General features: G+C 38.3%; 1 protein-coding gene across 2 annotated transcripts in view; it reads left to right on the forward strand.

Moving 5' to 3' along the window:
• The window catches only part of LOC105201990 (transcription factor hamlet), a 54,988-nt gene that overhangs the window by 16,159 nt on the left and 21,061 nt on the right, over positions 1–17,768 (forward strand). The window contains exon 1 of one of the 2 annotated variants that reach the window (XM_011170316.3): positions 1,597–3,228. The exons of the other annotated variant lie outside the window; for it this stretch is intronic. The gene's annotated coding sequence lies outside the window, so the exon portion shown is untranslated. Of the gene's footprint in view, positions 1–1,596; positions 3,229–17,768 lie in introns of those variants that run through there. 2 annotated transcript variants of the gene reach the window in all.

The raw sequence follows: 17,768 nt of genomic DNA on the forward strand, positions 1-17,768 counted from the left end.
ACTTTATTTGAGCTATCAAACCGCTGTAGCAATTAGCAATCTTTTATCATGCATATTTTATCAATCTTTAAATATTTTTATTCTCAATGCAATCAATCTCAATTATAGTATTAATTTGGACTAATCATTATTTTTCATTGATCTCAATATTTCATCAAAGACTCCCACAGTTACGACATCGATCAAAAGACAGAAAGAGAAAAAGAGAGAGAGTTGAAGACATTTAAGCCAAGCAAAGTACGATACGGTAACAACCGTCCGATCCGGTCCTAGGACAACCGGATCGTCATCGTGGAGAACCGGAGAGTATATCGGAGCAAAATATCACGTGGTGGGGTTACTATACAGTTGCAGAGGTGAATTAGCGTAGTCAGGAGGTGAGGAACGAAACGGGAGTACTGCGATGACGAGAGTGCTACGAACGACAAGAAACGGTTTCGATCCTTGGCTGTGAGCTCATGGAAACGCCGACACATTTCTACTCCTACTACTCGATACAGTTGCGACAAAATCGAAATCGAAACGCAGTGGACTGAGCAGGAAGTCGAATGGATAACGTGACGACGGGACAGCCAAGTAAGACGCGTAACTAAGCCGAAGGTATATACCTTGAAAGCTAGCGATACAATATAAGGAAGGTCTCAGGCCTATCAGATGTCCTTTCAGTCACAGACAATGCAATAAACTCGAATCTGATTCTTGCGTGACTTTACAGCGGATCATTATTCGCTGATATTGGTTAATTAAAATCTCATCTTTTGACATTACTCAAAGAAAATTCTAATAAAATCAACCGATGAACAATCAAGCATATACCAAACAATCAAGCAGAAAAAAAGTTGTTAACTTGACCAAATTTTTCAACTCGATTAAATTTTTTTAGTTCAAGTATTTAGGTATTTATAATTTTAGAATTTATATATTATACTTAACTTGAACTAAAGAAATTTAATCAAGTTAAAAAATTTGGTTAGCAACTTTTTTTTCTTAGTGTACATGTGGAAAAAATTATCGATGGCGATCTTTTTTTTATAACTTTGCATTTTGCACGTGAAATTCATGTGTTGTATAAATGCGAGTTTACTCTTAACATTAAATAACAAAAATACCAAACGTAAAATCGTTTAACAAAACAGCTAAAAATCCAATTATCTGAAAATACTGTTAAATATTTGTAAGTATTTTTTTCTTTGACTTTCTTATAAATGAAGTTTATCGAGACGAACGTGGAGAACGAAGAAGAAGAAGAACAGGAGGAAATCGAAGAAGAAACGAATATACTTGCGAGCAATGGAGCGGTAGGGTGTCGATACAGTTGCAAAGGTGAATTAGTTGCCTAGGAGGTTGCACCGCGAGTAACGATAGAGAAGAGATAGTGACTGTGTTCGATACTCTTCGTCCCATCTCTCCCTCCTTCCTCTCTCTCTCTCTCCTTCTCGTTCTTTCTCACTCGTTCTCTCCCTCTCGCTTCTGCGAGAGCACGTCGGCTGGCTGGGAGGATTCCGGTGTGTCGGTGACCATCGGGTGGGAGTGGTGCACCAACACCATCCACCTCCTCTCTTCGGGGTCCAGATCGGGGCGCACGGGGAGTGGGAAGGACAGTCAGAAGAGTGCCGGAGGAACCTAGCTAGGAGGAAACGTTGGCTAGAGGGAGAGACGTCCTTCGCCGGCGAAGTAGGAAAAGGAACACAACGAGCGCCGTTGAAGAAGAGAGGGGAGGGGGGAAGAAGGGAGGCTGAAGAAGGGGGGAGGGCAGGTCGCGTGCCGGCGTGGTGCTACTCCGGAGCTGAAAGAGAGGAGAGCACTTACCTTACCGACGTCTCTCACGGTTAACACGCAGGGGAGCTCCTTCGCGTATATTCCTCCGCGTGCGTTCTCATACATACACACGCGCACACACACACAGGGAACTGCCGCTCTGATATACGTATACGCGCGCTCGCGTACAAACGGCGCGGTTCCCCCCTCGTTCCGTGTGCGCGGACGTCTCCTCGGTGTGTTTCCCGGTGTGTGGCTCACCTACCTACCTACCTACCTACCTACCTACTTACTAACCTACCCGCACCGCAGCCTACGGATTCAGTCTCCCCGCCCAATCGGCGGTGTACCCACGACGGAACGTACTTGCGTGTTTGTGTGTGTGTGTGTATATACCTGTGTGCGGGACGTTTGTACGCGGCATCGCCCGCTTCACACATCGGCACACGGCTTACTCACCACCGTACGGACCACTCCGCTCTCGTCGCGTCTCACGAATCTCCTCCGAGAGCGCTCACGGTTCTCGCTGATATTCCGCTTCGTCCGCGGCACGGAGGAAAGAAAGAGAAACAGAGAGAGAGAGAGAGGGGGAGGGGAGGGAGATATCACACGCCTCGAGAGAGGACCTGGACAACGGAGCACGGGCACCAAACGATCGCCGGACGGTGGTGAGCAACGTGGTTGGCTCCTTCCGTCGCTCCTCCCGTGAGAGAAATCAACAGTCAGGACTCGACTGTCCTGTCGACACGATACACGCGTTTTGTGTTTCGATACACGTCCGGGCTCGCACCCGGAGATCGGCAGTGTGATCCCACGGGAATCGGTCAACCAGATCGGACGATCGCCACGAAGGAACTGTTAATAAGACCGATTGGCGTCCGATCGGAACGCAAAAACAGAACGAACTCTAGTCAGGACAGCGGAAGAAGAGAAAGAGAAAGAGAGAAAGAAAGCTGTCACCTGAAGAAAACGGGAGACTGTCTGGTGCGGTGTGTGGTATAAAAAAAAAGGGGACGAGTCGTGTATCGCCGGAGCGGGAACGATCGGAACCGTTATCCGAGCACGTGGTCGCGGTGCACCACGAGGTGCAAGAAAGCTTCCGGTGGATCCTGAGTGTATTACATGTTGAGGAACGATCTGGTACGGGTCAACGCGAAATGTTCGTGCGAATGTTCCAGCATCTCGTATCCTCGTAAGGGCCGACGTCTCGCGCACGTGGAAGGGTCCGCCAAAGAGGGAGAGTGATCACGAGTGTGAGGATAGTGTGTTGTTGTAAAACAAGTGATACCTCCGCATTCATCCGCCCTCTCATCCATCTCGTCTGACTGTCGTTTCCTTCTCTTTCCGGCTTCCTCTTCTACTCCTTCCGTCTATTTCGTTCGGATTGCCTCATGAGCGGAGCAAAGTGTCGCAAAATCAACGGAAGTGCGCTGTCACCCTCGGCTTCAAGGTCGTGGCATGTCGTATAAGGTAAAACGATTTACGATTACGATTTCTCTCTCTATTTCTTCCCGCTCGTTGTCACGGTGCCGCGTATTATTATATCTCGTGTATTATTATATCTCGATGTTCCGAGCAGAGCGCTTCTGAATATTTATGAGCGCGTCGCACGATCGGTATTTTTCAGGGAAGAACGAAAGCATTTAGCACTTATGAACCATTTCTAGTACTACACTAATCTAATCGTATGTCAAATTGCGTCAATGATCAAATAATCTAAATAAGACAAAAATATTGAGAAAGCAAAAATTTTTATATTTAAAAAGAAAATGCAATTTTGTCATGAGTAATAGTTTAAATTTATAATACGAAAATTTTATTATGTTTGGTAGATTTAATCTAATCTTTTATAAATTGAAAACATAATCTCGTGTCTTCTTTTCTAGGTAAGATTGTAAAATAGAAATTTTCACGATAATTTAGAATTCTTTCCGAAAATTTACAAACTGAATTTTACGTTCGCCAAATTTAGATTCTGATTATTGAAAAATCTTCTAAGTCGAAATCGAAATTCAGTAATGCTTTCGTGTTTTCTCGTTGGCATGACGTGTGTCATAAACATTGTCGACGAAATCTTAATTCGTACTCCTGGCGCCGTCATCCCGCGCTCCCGGTAATTACAGAGTTGCCGTGAAACGCAGACACGGTGTCACGCGTGCACGCTAATCTGCGGACAGGAACATTGAATAGTAAAAGGAGATCGAGGGGTTTTCATTTAAATGAAAATAATCGGATTTCGCAAGAATGTGACCGCAGAAGTTCACCGATAATTAATCGACGTATTGTCTGACGAGTGTGCACACACGTCTCGAAAGCAAAATGTGATAGTTAAACTAAAATTAATTAATACACTAAGAAGAAAAATTATTAACTTGAATAAATTTTTTAACTTGATTAAGTTTCTACTGTTCAAGTATTTAAATTGAATATATAAATGCTTGAAAGAATTTAATCAAGTCAACAATCAATTTAGTCAAGTTAACATTTTTTTTCTCAGTGTAGGATATATAAATATTTGTTTTTATGTTTTAATGCGCTTTCATGTTCAAATTGTAATGACACATTGATGATGGTCTAATAATAAAGTCGTTGCGTATATTTGATTGTCTGTCTTGTTGATCATTATAAATAATATTTAACACGTACGTTGGACTTGGCTTACATACTTCTTACAGCATTACTTATCACACTTTTTATGGCATTATTTATCTATGATTAATTTTAGCATGATTTATGATATCACGTATTTACAAAAATCTCGACATTTTAACAAATATCATTATGAATTCAATTAAATGTTGTGCAGGTTTTTCGAACGTTATTCAAATTATTCTTTCAAATTATTTCACCGTTGCCCACGCAACTTTAGTGCCGAATTAACATTTATACCGAGAAAAATGAATTGATTATAATATATCAACGTAACATGATTAAGTTTTAGAGAAGCCAAGAGTTTCCGGTTATTCTAAGGAGTCGAGATTTTATAACACTGATAACTAACGTTTGATAGCCTTCACTATCATCCGGTATTTCTGATTCGTTCGTTTTTGAACAGACATACTGATTGGACCTACCAAATTTCCAATTAATTTCCAATTAATGCAACAAGACTTTTTTTCAGTGCATAAACTCGAACAACCACTGACAATATTAGAATTTATATAAAACACTACGCGCGCGTTTATTTTACGAAACTACCGCAGGTTGACACCAGAAAAATCTTACGTAATGCAATTAAAGCGACGCAAAGTCACGCCCATAAATTCGTGCTCTCGTAGGTTCCGCGCGAAAATGCGTTGGACGTCTAATTCGTTCGAGACCAGTTCTGAAGCTGCGCTTGCGATCCCGCGCAAGAGCGAATCGCCCACGCTCGTCCTTATATCACCGAACGGTTCGTTTTGCCGCCCAGGAAAGCAGACGTTGCAAAAGCTATGTTCCTGCGTCATCCCCGCCGTTTCCTCGTTCATAAATTTACGTGCCTCCAGGCGCGCGCGACTGCGCCCATTCGAGGGATAGAGAACACAGCGAGATTATCCGATACGCAAGACACGAAAGACTCCGATAAATGTGTTTACGTTGGAGTAGTCGAAATAACGTAAAGCAAGGCTAAATTTGTGTTATACGAATGCAAAAGTGAGGGATATGGTAATCGCGTGACAGTCACATTAGTTACAAAATCTCGTTTCCGCATCCGAGAGATATTGAATGATTAAACGCCGAAAAAAACTTTTAATAGCCATTTGCAAGTTCTTATAAATTATAATTGCTAAAAACGAGAGAAATGGGAGAAAAGGGAGAAAAGGATATTTATCGTTGAAAGCTAAAATTAGATTTCGCAAAACTGGTTTAATTTTATTTTCTCCCGTCAGATTATTCTCGGAGAATAAAGACGCAGGTCAGAATATTCGATTAAGCGGCACGAAAGATATATACCGGAGATGCATTATTCATAGAGCACAGCTTGCGCCGATAGCACACGCAATAGACGCGCTACCGCTGCGTACGGTGACGTTAACAGTTAATTGATAACAGGTAAGTCGAGTGCGGGACGCGGTGATTTTTGTTGCCGTCGAGCGATGCCGATCTCGATATAGACCGACCGACAACGCCGTTAACAGTTATGTGAAACCAATGCGGCCGAGAGCGGCAGGCCGACTCTTGTCCCGTGGCCCATTATTTTCTTCTCCCTCGCGCTGTTGCCCGATCCATCTCTGCCTCGCTATCGGCAATTTGTTAGAATCGGCTTCGTACGTGCGCCGACGCACCCATGACCATCCGTATGCGATAAATCGCAAATTACGACGGGCGCGAACATCGCGCATCGCTCGAAAGTAATTGTAAATAATATGCGCTGGACCTCTTCTCCCTTCGCCTTGGGAATAATGATAATTTGTACGATTGCGCGGGCAGAAAATTTGAAAAGGTATCTCTACGCGAACAACGAGTAGAATGTATGCATACGTAGACCTTCTCTTTACTGCCTAACTGTTTAACGGCAACTTACGTGAGATTTAGAGTTAAAAGTATTGTAACTATTTGTAAATTCATATCCAGGTAACAGACTGACGTTATTTGTTGTTATTTTAACGTCAAAATGACGACAAATGACGTGAGTGTTCTACTTGAATAGCGTCAGCGCGTCGTCGCACTCGAAATCGCTTTTCCACAATCGCCAAAATCTTCTTTGGCGTTCTCTTCAGTAATTTTGCATAATCGTATATATTACGTTGGCAATACAGTTGTATTTTTCTTACGTAAATAAAATGCGATTTTTTTCATACAAAGCAAAAACTTTATTCACTGATAAATTGTTCGTTTTCATCGAGCATTGAAAACCATTTAAAACAAGTTGCATACGTCAACAAACTCGATAATTGGGTTCCACATTTTATTTACAAAGCAAAAAAACGGAATGACTTTTTTGCCAACCTAATATTATTATATACGCACACAGGAAGAATTATTTTGTTGAACTAAAAATTCAGCTAGATACAAAATACAAATCTGGAAATACTTTTCTTAAACCATCAAAATAATTATGTAAGATTATTTTTAAACTGAAATTTGTTGCTGAAATTTTAAATTTGGCAATATTGTTCATAATGTTTGAACGTCTTACATAATTATTTTAACTGTCCAACAAAATTATTTTTATAATTAAAAAATCTAGAGAAAGCCAACGAACTAATCATATCTGTTATGTGATAAATGTTAAATTTTCTATAAACGTGTAAATTAAAAGAGAAATAATTATGATATATTCACATTGTGTTATGCACACAAAGATCCCGCTGTCGTTCGTTGGCCTTTCCTAGATTTCAATTACGTTATACATATTATAAATTTAATCACGTTGTACAAAGATTAAATGTCAATAGAATCGAATAGAGCCAGATACGGTTTAATACCAAAGCCATACATGACGACTCCGCCTACTCCGTTTTTCTCTTCAATCTCACCCTTGCAAAACCAAACGGAACTTGGCAGTGTCAAGCGATATTACGCGACATCGGGATCCTACCTCTTTTTTTTTTCCTTTTGTTGCTCAACAATCCGGGCAAACGTATACAAGACCGACAGACCGGTATTTGAATACGCCGGCTATTACGAGAATGGAGAGCACGACAATCATGAGAGACTCCCAGACGTTCGAACAATGTCCTCACCTCGGTCCTGGCGCAAACGGCAATAAAACGGGCCTCGAACGATATTACCGTCACCGAGTACCATTAAGTACTTCTACCGCAATGATCCTACCAACCGCGCGGTGTCTGCCATAATTTGTAATGATATACGTACTATCTTTATATTAAATAATTTTTACACACACACACACACACACACATTGCAAAATAGTATTTAACGTGTTATTATAAATTGTGTTTCCTTTTAACGTTTATATAAAATATCTTCTCTTGCATTTATAAATTAATTTATTTTTTTCCGAATTCCATTAAAGAGTTCCATTAAATTTTATCTTTCAATTTTGATTTTGAAATATTTTTTTTTTATTATATTCAATTTATTATTTATTAAATCTTCCGAAGTAAGGTTTCCATTTAAAATTTCTTTATACCTATTTTTACTCAGACACTCTGCACTTTTACAAAATCAAACGAAATATTTTTTCAAATTTCAAAGAATTTCAATAAGTAAAATAGCCGACCCTTAAAAAAATATCGAAGTAAGCGCAATTTCTTTTTTTTTTACTGTATAAACGGATTCATTCTGCGATGTAATTGATTTCCGTCGACAAACGAGCTTACATAAGAAGCCAAAGAAGGAGGGGAAAATTGAAATAATTTCAATCGTCTTTTTGCCTATGGCCATAAATGTAAATTCGTTTCGCGACGAGGACGGGATCTCTTCGGTAGCACGAAGCTAATGCGTGGGCTCGCATGTACGCCGAGTCTATTTATACATTCCCGCGCGTACAATGGACCTGCTGCCTTTAAATTAAATTCGTGCAGTACCGCAATGCCATTGTTAAATTTCATTGCCGTTTAGAAGCTCGTACTACAGGCAATCCACGTGGGACCGAGAAAATTCCGGTTAAACGAAATTTATGATTCACATCGGATAACAGTGCGATTCCCTAATGAACAATTATCGATAAGCCGTTTTACATTCAGTATCTGTATCTCGTTAGTAATTGCTATCGTGTACTGATAAGTTGGAGAAATTTAACGTTATCTCACGATGTGCCCGCCCGCAAGAAAATATGCGAACCGGTTTATAAAGAAAATTATGTGCATGTAATTCGTTAAAAATGTCACATTGCTCCAGAATCGTGAACCGTAACGGATGATCGATCGCAAAATAAAGCGTGCATGCCCCAGCGACTTAATCAACTACGTAATGGTTCTTAAAACGCTCCCACAGATTCAGAATAGAGTCCTTTGTTCTTCTCGTTTAATGTTGATTCTGCAAATTACCGCTCGCGACGGAAATGAAAATTTACAGACCGGTTCGGCGTGAAAGATATACAAAAACACGGAGGAACTCGTCGCGGACGCGCGTTGCAGCCCGCCGAAAGATCGTCGAGCGTTTGCCCAAAACACGAAGCCGACGCTTTTACGACCAGGCAGTAATCGTTAAACATTGCTGCGAACGTGATTTTTTTTGCTCCGACTGTGATTTATGTCTCGCATCGAAAGGACGAAGTGTATCGTTTAAGCAGGCTTCATATTAATTTTAGCCATTTTCGCCGAAAAAAAGAAACACGAAAATTATAGACCGAATATATCGTGTCGTGCAATCTTTTTACAAAAACTTGCAAAAAAACGGATTTGTGCAATAAACCCTTTATCCAGTTTTGCGTGAGGCACATTGCAACGATGCTGTAAAAAAAAGCGCATTGTCCGTTATTTAATTGTAGTGAACGGACGCGACGCTAACCTTGTGGCGCGGTGAAACTGCATCGACTGCATCTTCGAGTGGACAATGCGGTGACCTTGCCGACGTGGAAAGATAATTGTAGCGCCTCGAGATGGAAGCTTAAATTTGAGGCCGCAGCCTACATTCGTGATGTAAGAACGACGATAACATCGTGCGGTGCGTAAAGTGGCAAACGGAGATGTAAAAAAGGGCCGAACAGTACCTACGTGTTTTTATTATTCAACGTATATGTATGCGCGTCACCACTTATCCCAAACACGCTGACCCTCTTATTTCATCTCGCGATTCACCGCCGCGCCGCCTTCTCGCCTTGCTGTCTCGCTTAATTGAACATCTTAAAATTCAAATGTATCGCGCAACTAAAGTAAACATTTAGCAATACCGTCGAATGTGATATCTAACTTAATCTTGCGCAATTAAATTGCGCGGAAAGTACACGCGAAAATACACGCTTGTACCAAAATTAATGCGAGAATTACTTAAGTTAATTTAATTTAATGACTCGGCGACAATTTGCGCTATATTCGCTGATCGTGACCGAATTTCATAAAGACCAGTTGATTGTCGTTAATTAGGTAATGTGCTGCCGTAATCGAGCAATAACTCGTTCGATATTGGTTTTACTTTGTGCTTGAATATCGAAACGTATATAACATTAAGTTTTTTAATAAAACATTAGTATAAACATAATAAGAATATAAAGTCAAGAACAGTAAATATTTAAGTCAATTACGGTAAATATAAAAAGTAAAATAATATAGAATTATAGATTAAATTACCCTTAAAGATATATTATTCAATTGAATGAAAGAATTGTATATAAATTTTTGAAGAAAAATAAGAATTAGGACAAATAAAAATTAGAAGATTACTGAAATTCAACATTTGATCGTGAGGAGAATCGATCCCGTGTACATTAGTACGCATGTTTCTGATTTGCTTAATCAGCCCTCTATCATCGCTGAAGGTTGCGCACACTTGTTACTTCTTGCTCGTCATTGCGAGCCGCATTCTGCCTTTGCATTGTTACATGCGAACATAATCATGAATTGAAATCGAAACCAACATCTTAAGGCGGTCAGTCATCTGACAAATTGAAGAGGGTATCGTTGTGTGCGTCACAATTTCAGTTGTTGCTTGTTCATTAGTAATATTTTATAATCTTGAACACGAGTGATAAACTTCAGTTTATCATTCGTGATCAACGTCACAAACCAACTGGGCCACTGATAAATAGTTGTATTTTTCAAAGTGTTCTAAAAATTCTGAAAAAATTTTGACATATTTTTTTAATATTTTAGTTTATTACAATTAACTTTTTATGATTAACTTATTAACTTGACGATTTAACTTATTACTATTGTATGATCTGGTTTTTATTTTTTATGCTGTACGAATTTAAGGCAGAATTGACGAATTGGATCATTTGAAAATTGTCTGGGTCTCAAACTGTTTCGGTTGATCTGTCTGTTGAGGGTCAAATACATGAATACGAAAATACAAGAAAAAGTTATTCACTATCAGTATCGTAAAAAATTATTCACTATCCTGAGATACTGTAACTCGTTTCATTTATCTATCTCTCACTAAACGTAAGAATGTGATGGACGTTACGAGATCAGTAATTTGTCAGGCTGAAAATGAAAATGTTCTCACGATCGATACGGTCTATTAACGATCTACCTGCTCATTAAAAGCACAGAAAATGTTCGTGAACGTCATGGCACTCTTCAGAGAGGATCGTGTTATCCCACGCATTCTTTCACCAATTTTCGTTTCGTGCATCATTGGTCGACCTTGCGATGATATTCGAGTACCATTTTGTTTCAAGGTTGTAGAAGCACCAGTAATTTAGACATTGATTATACCATTTTTAGGCGTAACATAACTAATATTTTATGAAAGTTATCATTTTTAGCAAATTCTACGAAAAAGTATGGTCGATTGCGTTAATATAATAACTTGGAAAATTATTATATTCTTTTTGTATTTAGCACAAAAAACATTAAAAATGCCTAAATTTTTCAACTTGATTAAATTTCTTACTTAAGAGTTTAAGTATTTATGTATTTAAATTAAATACCATACATAAATATTTAAACTGAAGATATTTAATCAAGTTAAAAAATTTTAGTCAAGTTAACAACTTTTTTTCTCAGTGTATATATTCAAATATGTATTCAATAATAATTTTAAATACTTTGAAAGAGGATTAAAAAAATGTTTACATTGAACATTTTTTTAAATTCTCTTTGAAATACAATGCCAAAATTAGTTATTAAACTTAAAATATAAAACCCAACTTTTATTCAGCGAATTTTAATATAACTAACTTTTAAATAATATTATAAATATCCCTTATCACACACAATCTCATTTATAAATCGTCTTACTAACACATTAAAACTTTAATTATAATAAGATTATTTATTATTGCTTAAAATTATTCTCTTATCCTTATCAATCATTTTCCGGTGCCTTTTACAATCTTCATCACATCATTGTTTTTCAAACAAACGTAAGAGAAAAGCTTCAGAAATGATAAATTTCTATAATAAGTTGTAAGGTATTCGATATATAAGAAAAGTATATAAAAGTATTATATATCTGAAATCTTGTACATTTTCTCTTCGCAAATCGCGCGAGAAAAGAAATGTAGTGATAACTAAGAGATCGCCGAAGCGCGGAAAGAAATGGGCCACCGCGAGGCTGATAATGCTCTCGGCAGTGTAAGGCCCTCGCGCTCTCGAGAGAAGAGAAGGTCGGAGGTGGAGAAGAAAGACAGAGGGATAGTGTTGACTAACAAACGATGATTTCGTCGTACTGCGTGAATATTTCATGAGGAAGCGGTCGGAGATGCCGCGTAGAAGTTGGGCGATGCGGTCGGCGAGATCGGCGGATCGGCAGACGATCGAGCGTGGAGAGGCGACGAGATAAATGCGTTACAACGAGGAGGACGACGCGGGGGAACGGGACAATCGCGGAAGAGGACGGAAGGCAGATCAGGGAAGGAGATGGAAGTGGAAGGGAGGTTAAAGAAAGGGAATCAGGCCAACGGCTGGGCAATAACCGGCCCCGGAGGAAAATTCATGAAAATCTATTCCTGATTTCGTGGCCGATCGCTGTATATATTTATGCGCAATATGGAAGAGTCCATGTAATTCTGTTTGGCGGTTGGCCAGCGAGGAGAAGCGAGGAGATTCCCCGACTTTCCTCGTACGCTCGGCAGAAAATTGCTGAGCGCTCCTCAATCAATATTTCGGCGTTACGATGCGATAATTTGGATACGAAGGCGATAATTATCTGGAAAATATTTAATTACAAACTAAGAACTAATTCACTGTTTAATTTGTGGACGAATATGCAAAATAAAACTGTAAATATATATTTTATACGTCAAGTATTCGGATCTAATAAATTTATATTTATATATTATTTTATTAAAATTTAATTTAATAATAAAAATAAAATTGATTTAATTAATAAAATGAAATGATGAGAAATAAATAATTTTATTATTAAATTAGTAATTTTGTTATTAACTTAATAATAAAATTAATTTAATAATGTTAATGTGTCTTGTAACTTTACAAATTAGCACATTAAAATTTGATGAAATTTAAATGATCCTAAAATGGTTTTGAACGCTTTCGAATCAAAGGACGGAATTTAATGATTCTATAAACCGTCGTAAGAGTTTATGCTAATTGAGAAAATCTTCTCATTAGATCATTATGGAAAGCGGCCGGCAATAGTGAAGCGCAATATCAAATTAAATGTTTAATTGCGCGACCGCTTCCTGATTCGCATTCGTGCGATGCGGCAACTAATAACGTGCTAATCGATTATAATAATTAGGAAGGCACTTTCTAGAGCGTCCAATTAAATTACATTCAGTCCATTCGGTCTCCGTGTGCCATCACTCACGGGCGTTCCCCATTTATTTTCTATACTGTCGCGCTCCTCGTTTTCTCATTCGCCGTCGATTTCACTCCTTTTAAATCACAATCGCTCGTTAAAGACGAAATATTTCTTTATTTTCTCAATTGCGTACCGGATCGATCGTTTGTGAAACACTTTAAAATAAAATTCGAACCTTGCGCAAGTTAATATCACGTTACCGTAATAACGGTAAACACTTCATCACGCGAATTATATATGTTACCGAATTGTATAATTATTATTATTATTTTGGTACGTTTACGTTAATATGAGAAGGTCAATGTTATTAACTTAATAATGACGTTGAAGGAAAACTTTAAATGCTTTTCTAAGATAACAATTTTATTTTAATAAATGGTTATTATATACCTACATAATACATTGAAATTCCAGAGCAATTTATTTGTGAAGTCTTCAATTAATATAAACTTGTTGGTATGAACATCAGTGATTTGAACTTGACATTTTTTTAAGTCAAATATTTATAAAATACTGCTACAAGCATATAAATCTTTAGTGTACAAAAATTTATTTAATCAAGTTTTTAAATTAAGATTAAAATTAAAATAGTTTAAATTTGAGTAGTGTCCGAATTATATCAAAAATGAGAGAGAGAAGAACTTTATAACGTAATTTAGCTAGACATCAAAATAAAACTCGAGTCAAATTAATTCTAAATTCCTACAAATATGGCTCTGATAACGGCAATTCGATGCCGCTGAAACTGTTAATCAAGCGTTAATCGGCGAATGCTGGACAAAAGTCGTCATGTTGAGCAAAACAGCGAGTGACTTTGTACTCACTCAGCGTTCGCTTTCCATCGGTCGCGCTAACGGCCAGTTTCGCAAACTCGGATATCCGCCAGCGGGTAGAAACCATTTTCAGCGCGGCTAACAGAACTGAAGAAAATTATTGTGCCTGATGATGATCGTGTTTAATGGCGGAACCAATTGTTTGATATCTCTGTTACGCCAGAACCCTTCATCGTCCTCTCCTCCCCGACCGTCTTTACCTCTTTACCCCTAATCCGCGATTTCCTGACGAAAGGCCAAACGCGGTGGAAAGACGCTGCGGAATTCATGAGAAAGGCTCGTGCACTGTTCGCGACGAATCTTGATGTTGCACCTGGCTCTTATATGTAGCCGCAGGTTGTTACTAATACTTTCACAGCCGATTTTTATCGTGCGCGACTTTTTATCTAATGTGAAACTATGTTATAAGCAAAACCAGGCAGATATCTATTGCATCTGAACATTTGCACATTCACGTTTGGAGTATTAGGAGAATTTTGTACAAATGCGAACAATAAAATGTATCATATGATGTAACTACGTTTAATGAAATTGTGTGTAAGATAATATAGAGTATCCGCTTGTTAAGAATTCTCACTCTTCTTTCCTTATTTCGCAATTTATAAAGACACCCGAATATCACTGTCACTATCCGCAAAAAATTGCACGAAATTATTATAAATAATAATTATGACATTGTAATCAATATTATTGAAGCAGATACGTTAGTAGAGCAATAATTTTCAATTTTGAAGTTCTATGAATTCCGTTGATCGCCAGATCGACATCTGCGTGTCGAGAGAGAAGTGAAATCTCAATAAAATCAAGAAGAGACGCGAAACGAGAGCAACAAATTAAGCGAGCAAAAGCGAGGCGCGCGCACGCGTTTATTGAAACCTCGAGGGAGAAAATCGAGGTTTGAAAATTGCAGTACGACGCACCGAGTAATTTCTTCCGTTCGCCACATCATAAATATTTTTCTTCATTCGCGACGTACGAGTATCCACGTCAAATTTTCATCTCGAGAGCAGTCTATAAAGTGGCCGGCTGAAAAAGTAAAAAGAGACAAGTTAACGTTTTCGAATTCGCGGTAGCCATGTGAAAATGATTTATTAAAAATTCGCAATATTGGATGAATGATTAACATAGCGATCATCCTTTTTATATAATCGGCTTCACTTATGAGTTACGCGGAATTCGACGGGATTGTCCGTTTTACGGTGAGAGCGCGGGCCGGGATTCCAGCGGCTCGCTTTACACTTCGGTTTCATAAGGAAACGTTCGTAGCGAGTCGCTATTTAACTAAATCACAGTGCTCGCACATAGAGAAAACTATCGAACAGCGCAGCGTGGCGCGGCGCGGCGCGCGCCGAGATATGTCCGCGCATCTGAGCGGTCTGACCGATCTAAAATTCCGCGGATACGCCGTAAAAAGGAAATCCGCGCGCGGCGGCGAGGAGCAGTCGCCTTTCGCGCGGTGTCGCAATCCCCGCATTAAAATCGCTGGCAAAACCGAAATGCTTACGATCGATTTTCTTCCTCCTCCTCCTTCTTCAGCGAGCGCTGTGCTACCGCCCGATTGTCGGCCGGTGAGCTCGCCTTACCAGGCCGGAAAAGCAAGTGAGCCACAGAGGTGGAAGTTTAGTTTCGCTCGGGCAGATCTAAGACACCGTCACTCGTTGCTCAATTCCGAAACAACCGATCTCGATATAACAGTGACGGAATTGTATTACCGATTACGCAACGGTTTGTCGACAGTTTTTGCGGGGTGATAATAAATTGCTTCTCGCTAACCGCTTTCGATGCTCCTCGTCGCAACTCGCCGCGAAACGTGAGCGTCTTAGCCGCGTTCCTCGAAAACAGCGAGAAGAGAGATATTTGTAACGCTCCTATTGACAGTGTCCACAATAATCATTTGAGCGATTATATCTTTTTTTTTTTTTTCATGACGATTTTGATCCTATTAAACTCACTGACTGAAAGAAGTAGTCGTTTGCGAGTGAACCTTAATCCCTCCGGCTCATTGTCGGCTCGAGAAGGCGAGAGAGATAGCCTTATTAACCGATAAGACCGTTGATGCGCTTCACGAGCGCGCTTCCGAGTAAATGAGACGACAGATCTCGAAGATTAATGATCGCGATCGGTTGCGAAGTCTCCGCTGGCCTCCGCGAGACGTGATGAATCATGAAATTCGAAATGTTTTTCTACAAGTCACAATATCATCTTATTGCCTAGCTGCCATTTGACTCTTCAATTAAGGAAGATTGTTTTCGCGTTAATCGATTTGGAAAGATGAATCGTAATTTCCTATTGAGATAGTATCGCGGAGATAAATAGTGAGATATGGGGGGGGAGGGGGAGAAGACACTCACGTGTTACATGAAAATGTTTGGAGGCTACCGTGAAATGCCTCGTGTAAAAGTAGCCAAGTTACTTCCAAACGTGTCCGACCCGAGCCTGCCGGTTTCCTCTTCCAAGAAGCGGCTGTGCGATTAGAACCGATTTACACGCATTGACTGCGATCGTCTCGCGCTGTCTTTCAACTGTCGGTTTATGCGTAACGTCGCTAGTGAATTAAAGAGCCATTAATTTACCTTCGTAGAAAAGAAAAAAAAAGAATCCACCGACACGACGCGGCACATAATTCATTCTAACACGATGGAACATCCACAGATCTCAATCGAGACAGGGATACGTAAAATAAGGTACAAGACCAATTTTAAACGCTTATTAAATGGCTCTTTATTAGCCGTATCGGAGAATATGCATCAGGATGTATATACGACGCAGTCGTAAATTATAAATCGTTAACGAATTAATGTATTTGTCAGCGCGATTGCGTATTGAAGATGCGCTTGTATTTTATTATTTCCAAATTCAGTTTCTAGCTAGGTCAAAGGAAAAAGTTATTATGTTAAAAATATTGATATACACTCTTTGACACAAAAAAAATTACAAATCTACGACATGTGTTGCGCGATTTTTCTGTTATAAATCTTCATGAAAAAATAATTATACAACGATCTTTTCAGAGTCATTTAAAGAGCGAAATTTCTATTTTCATCTCCTTAAGTTGATTTTTTAAAAATATTTTTATACTAGGAAGTGAGATGAGAAATTTAAAAAAGTTTGTGCATAAATATTTTTTTATCAAAGAGTATATTTTATAAAATGTATCTTAAAAATGATAACTACAGATCTGTAGAAATAGGTACAATTTATTGAGTCTACAAATCTGCAGATCTTCAGAGTCCGTTACATATTTTTAAATAAAAATACATGTGAAAAATATTATTTTTATATTAAGAAAAGCAATTACTCGATTTTTAATTTTCTCTATTTTAATAGTTATTTTTATAAAGAATATTTTGATAATATACATCATGTATTTGAAACAAATAATATTTACTTAAAATAAACTTTTGTGTGTACTCAGAAAATATATAATTGAATTAAATAAATAATACTTATTTCAAATATTTCATAAGTTCATTGCATATAGGTATCCGCAAAATTACAAATTCATCATAAGCATCAAATTCATTCAAAATGTATTCGAAATCCTAGTAAATTAATACTTAAATCAAGAGTATTGAGTTAAAATAAAAATTTGATTGGCTTATTATTTCGACTTCGATACAATTTTATAATATTCTTGACAAGACTATAGTTCTTTTTTTCTTAGTATATGATGAGTTTCTTTTTTTAAATTATAATGAGTACATTTTAAGATAATTATCAAGAAAATATTCTTTGTTAAGGATAACTGTTAGTAAAAAAAAAGTGAATTATGTGATTGCTTTTCTTGACAGGAGAACTGATAATTTTCTGCATGCAGCTGTATCCAACCTATTAAAAACATTTTATATAATCGCATTA

Source organism: Solenopsis invicta, chromosome 1, assembly GCF_016802725.1.
Source record: "Solenopsis invicta isolate M01_SB chromosome 1, UNIL_Sinv_3.0, whole genome shotgun sequence".
NCBI classification, from domain to species: Eukaryota; Metazoa; Arthropoda; class Insecta; order Hymenoptera; family Formicidae; genus Solenopsis; species Solenopsis invicta.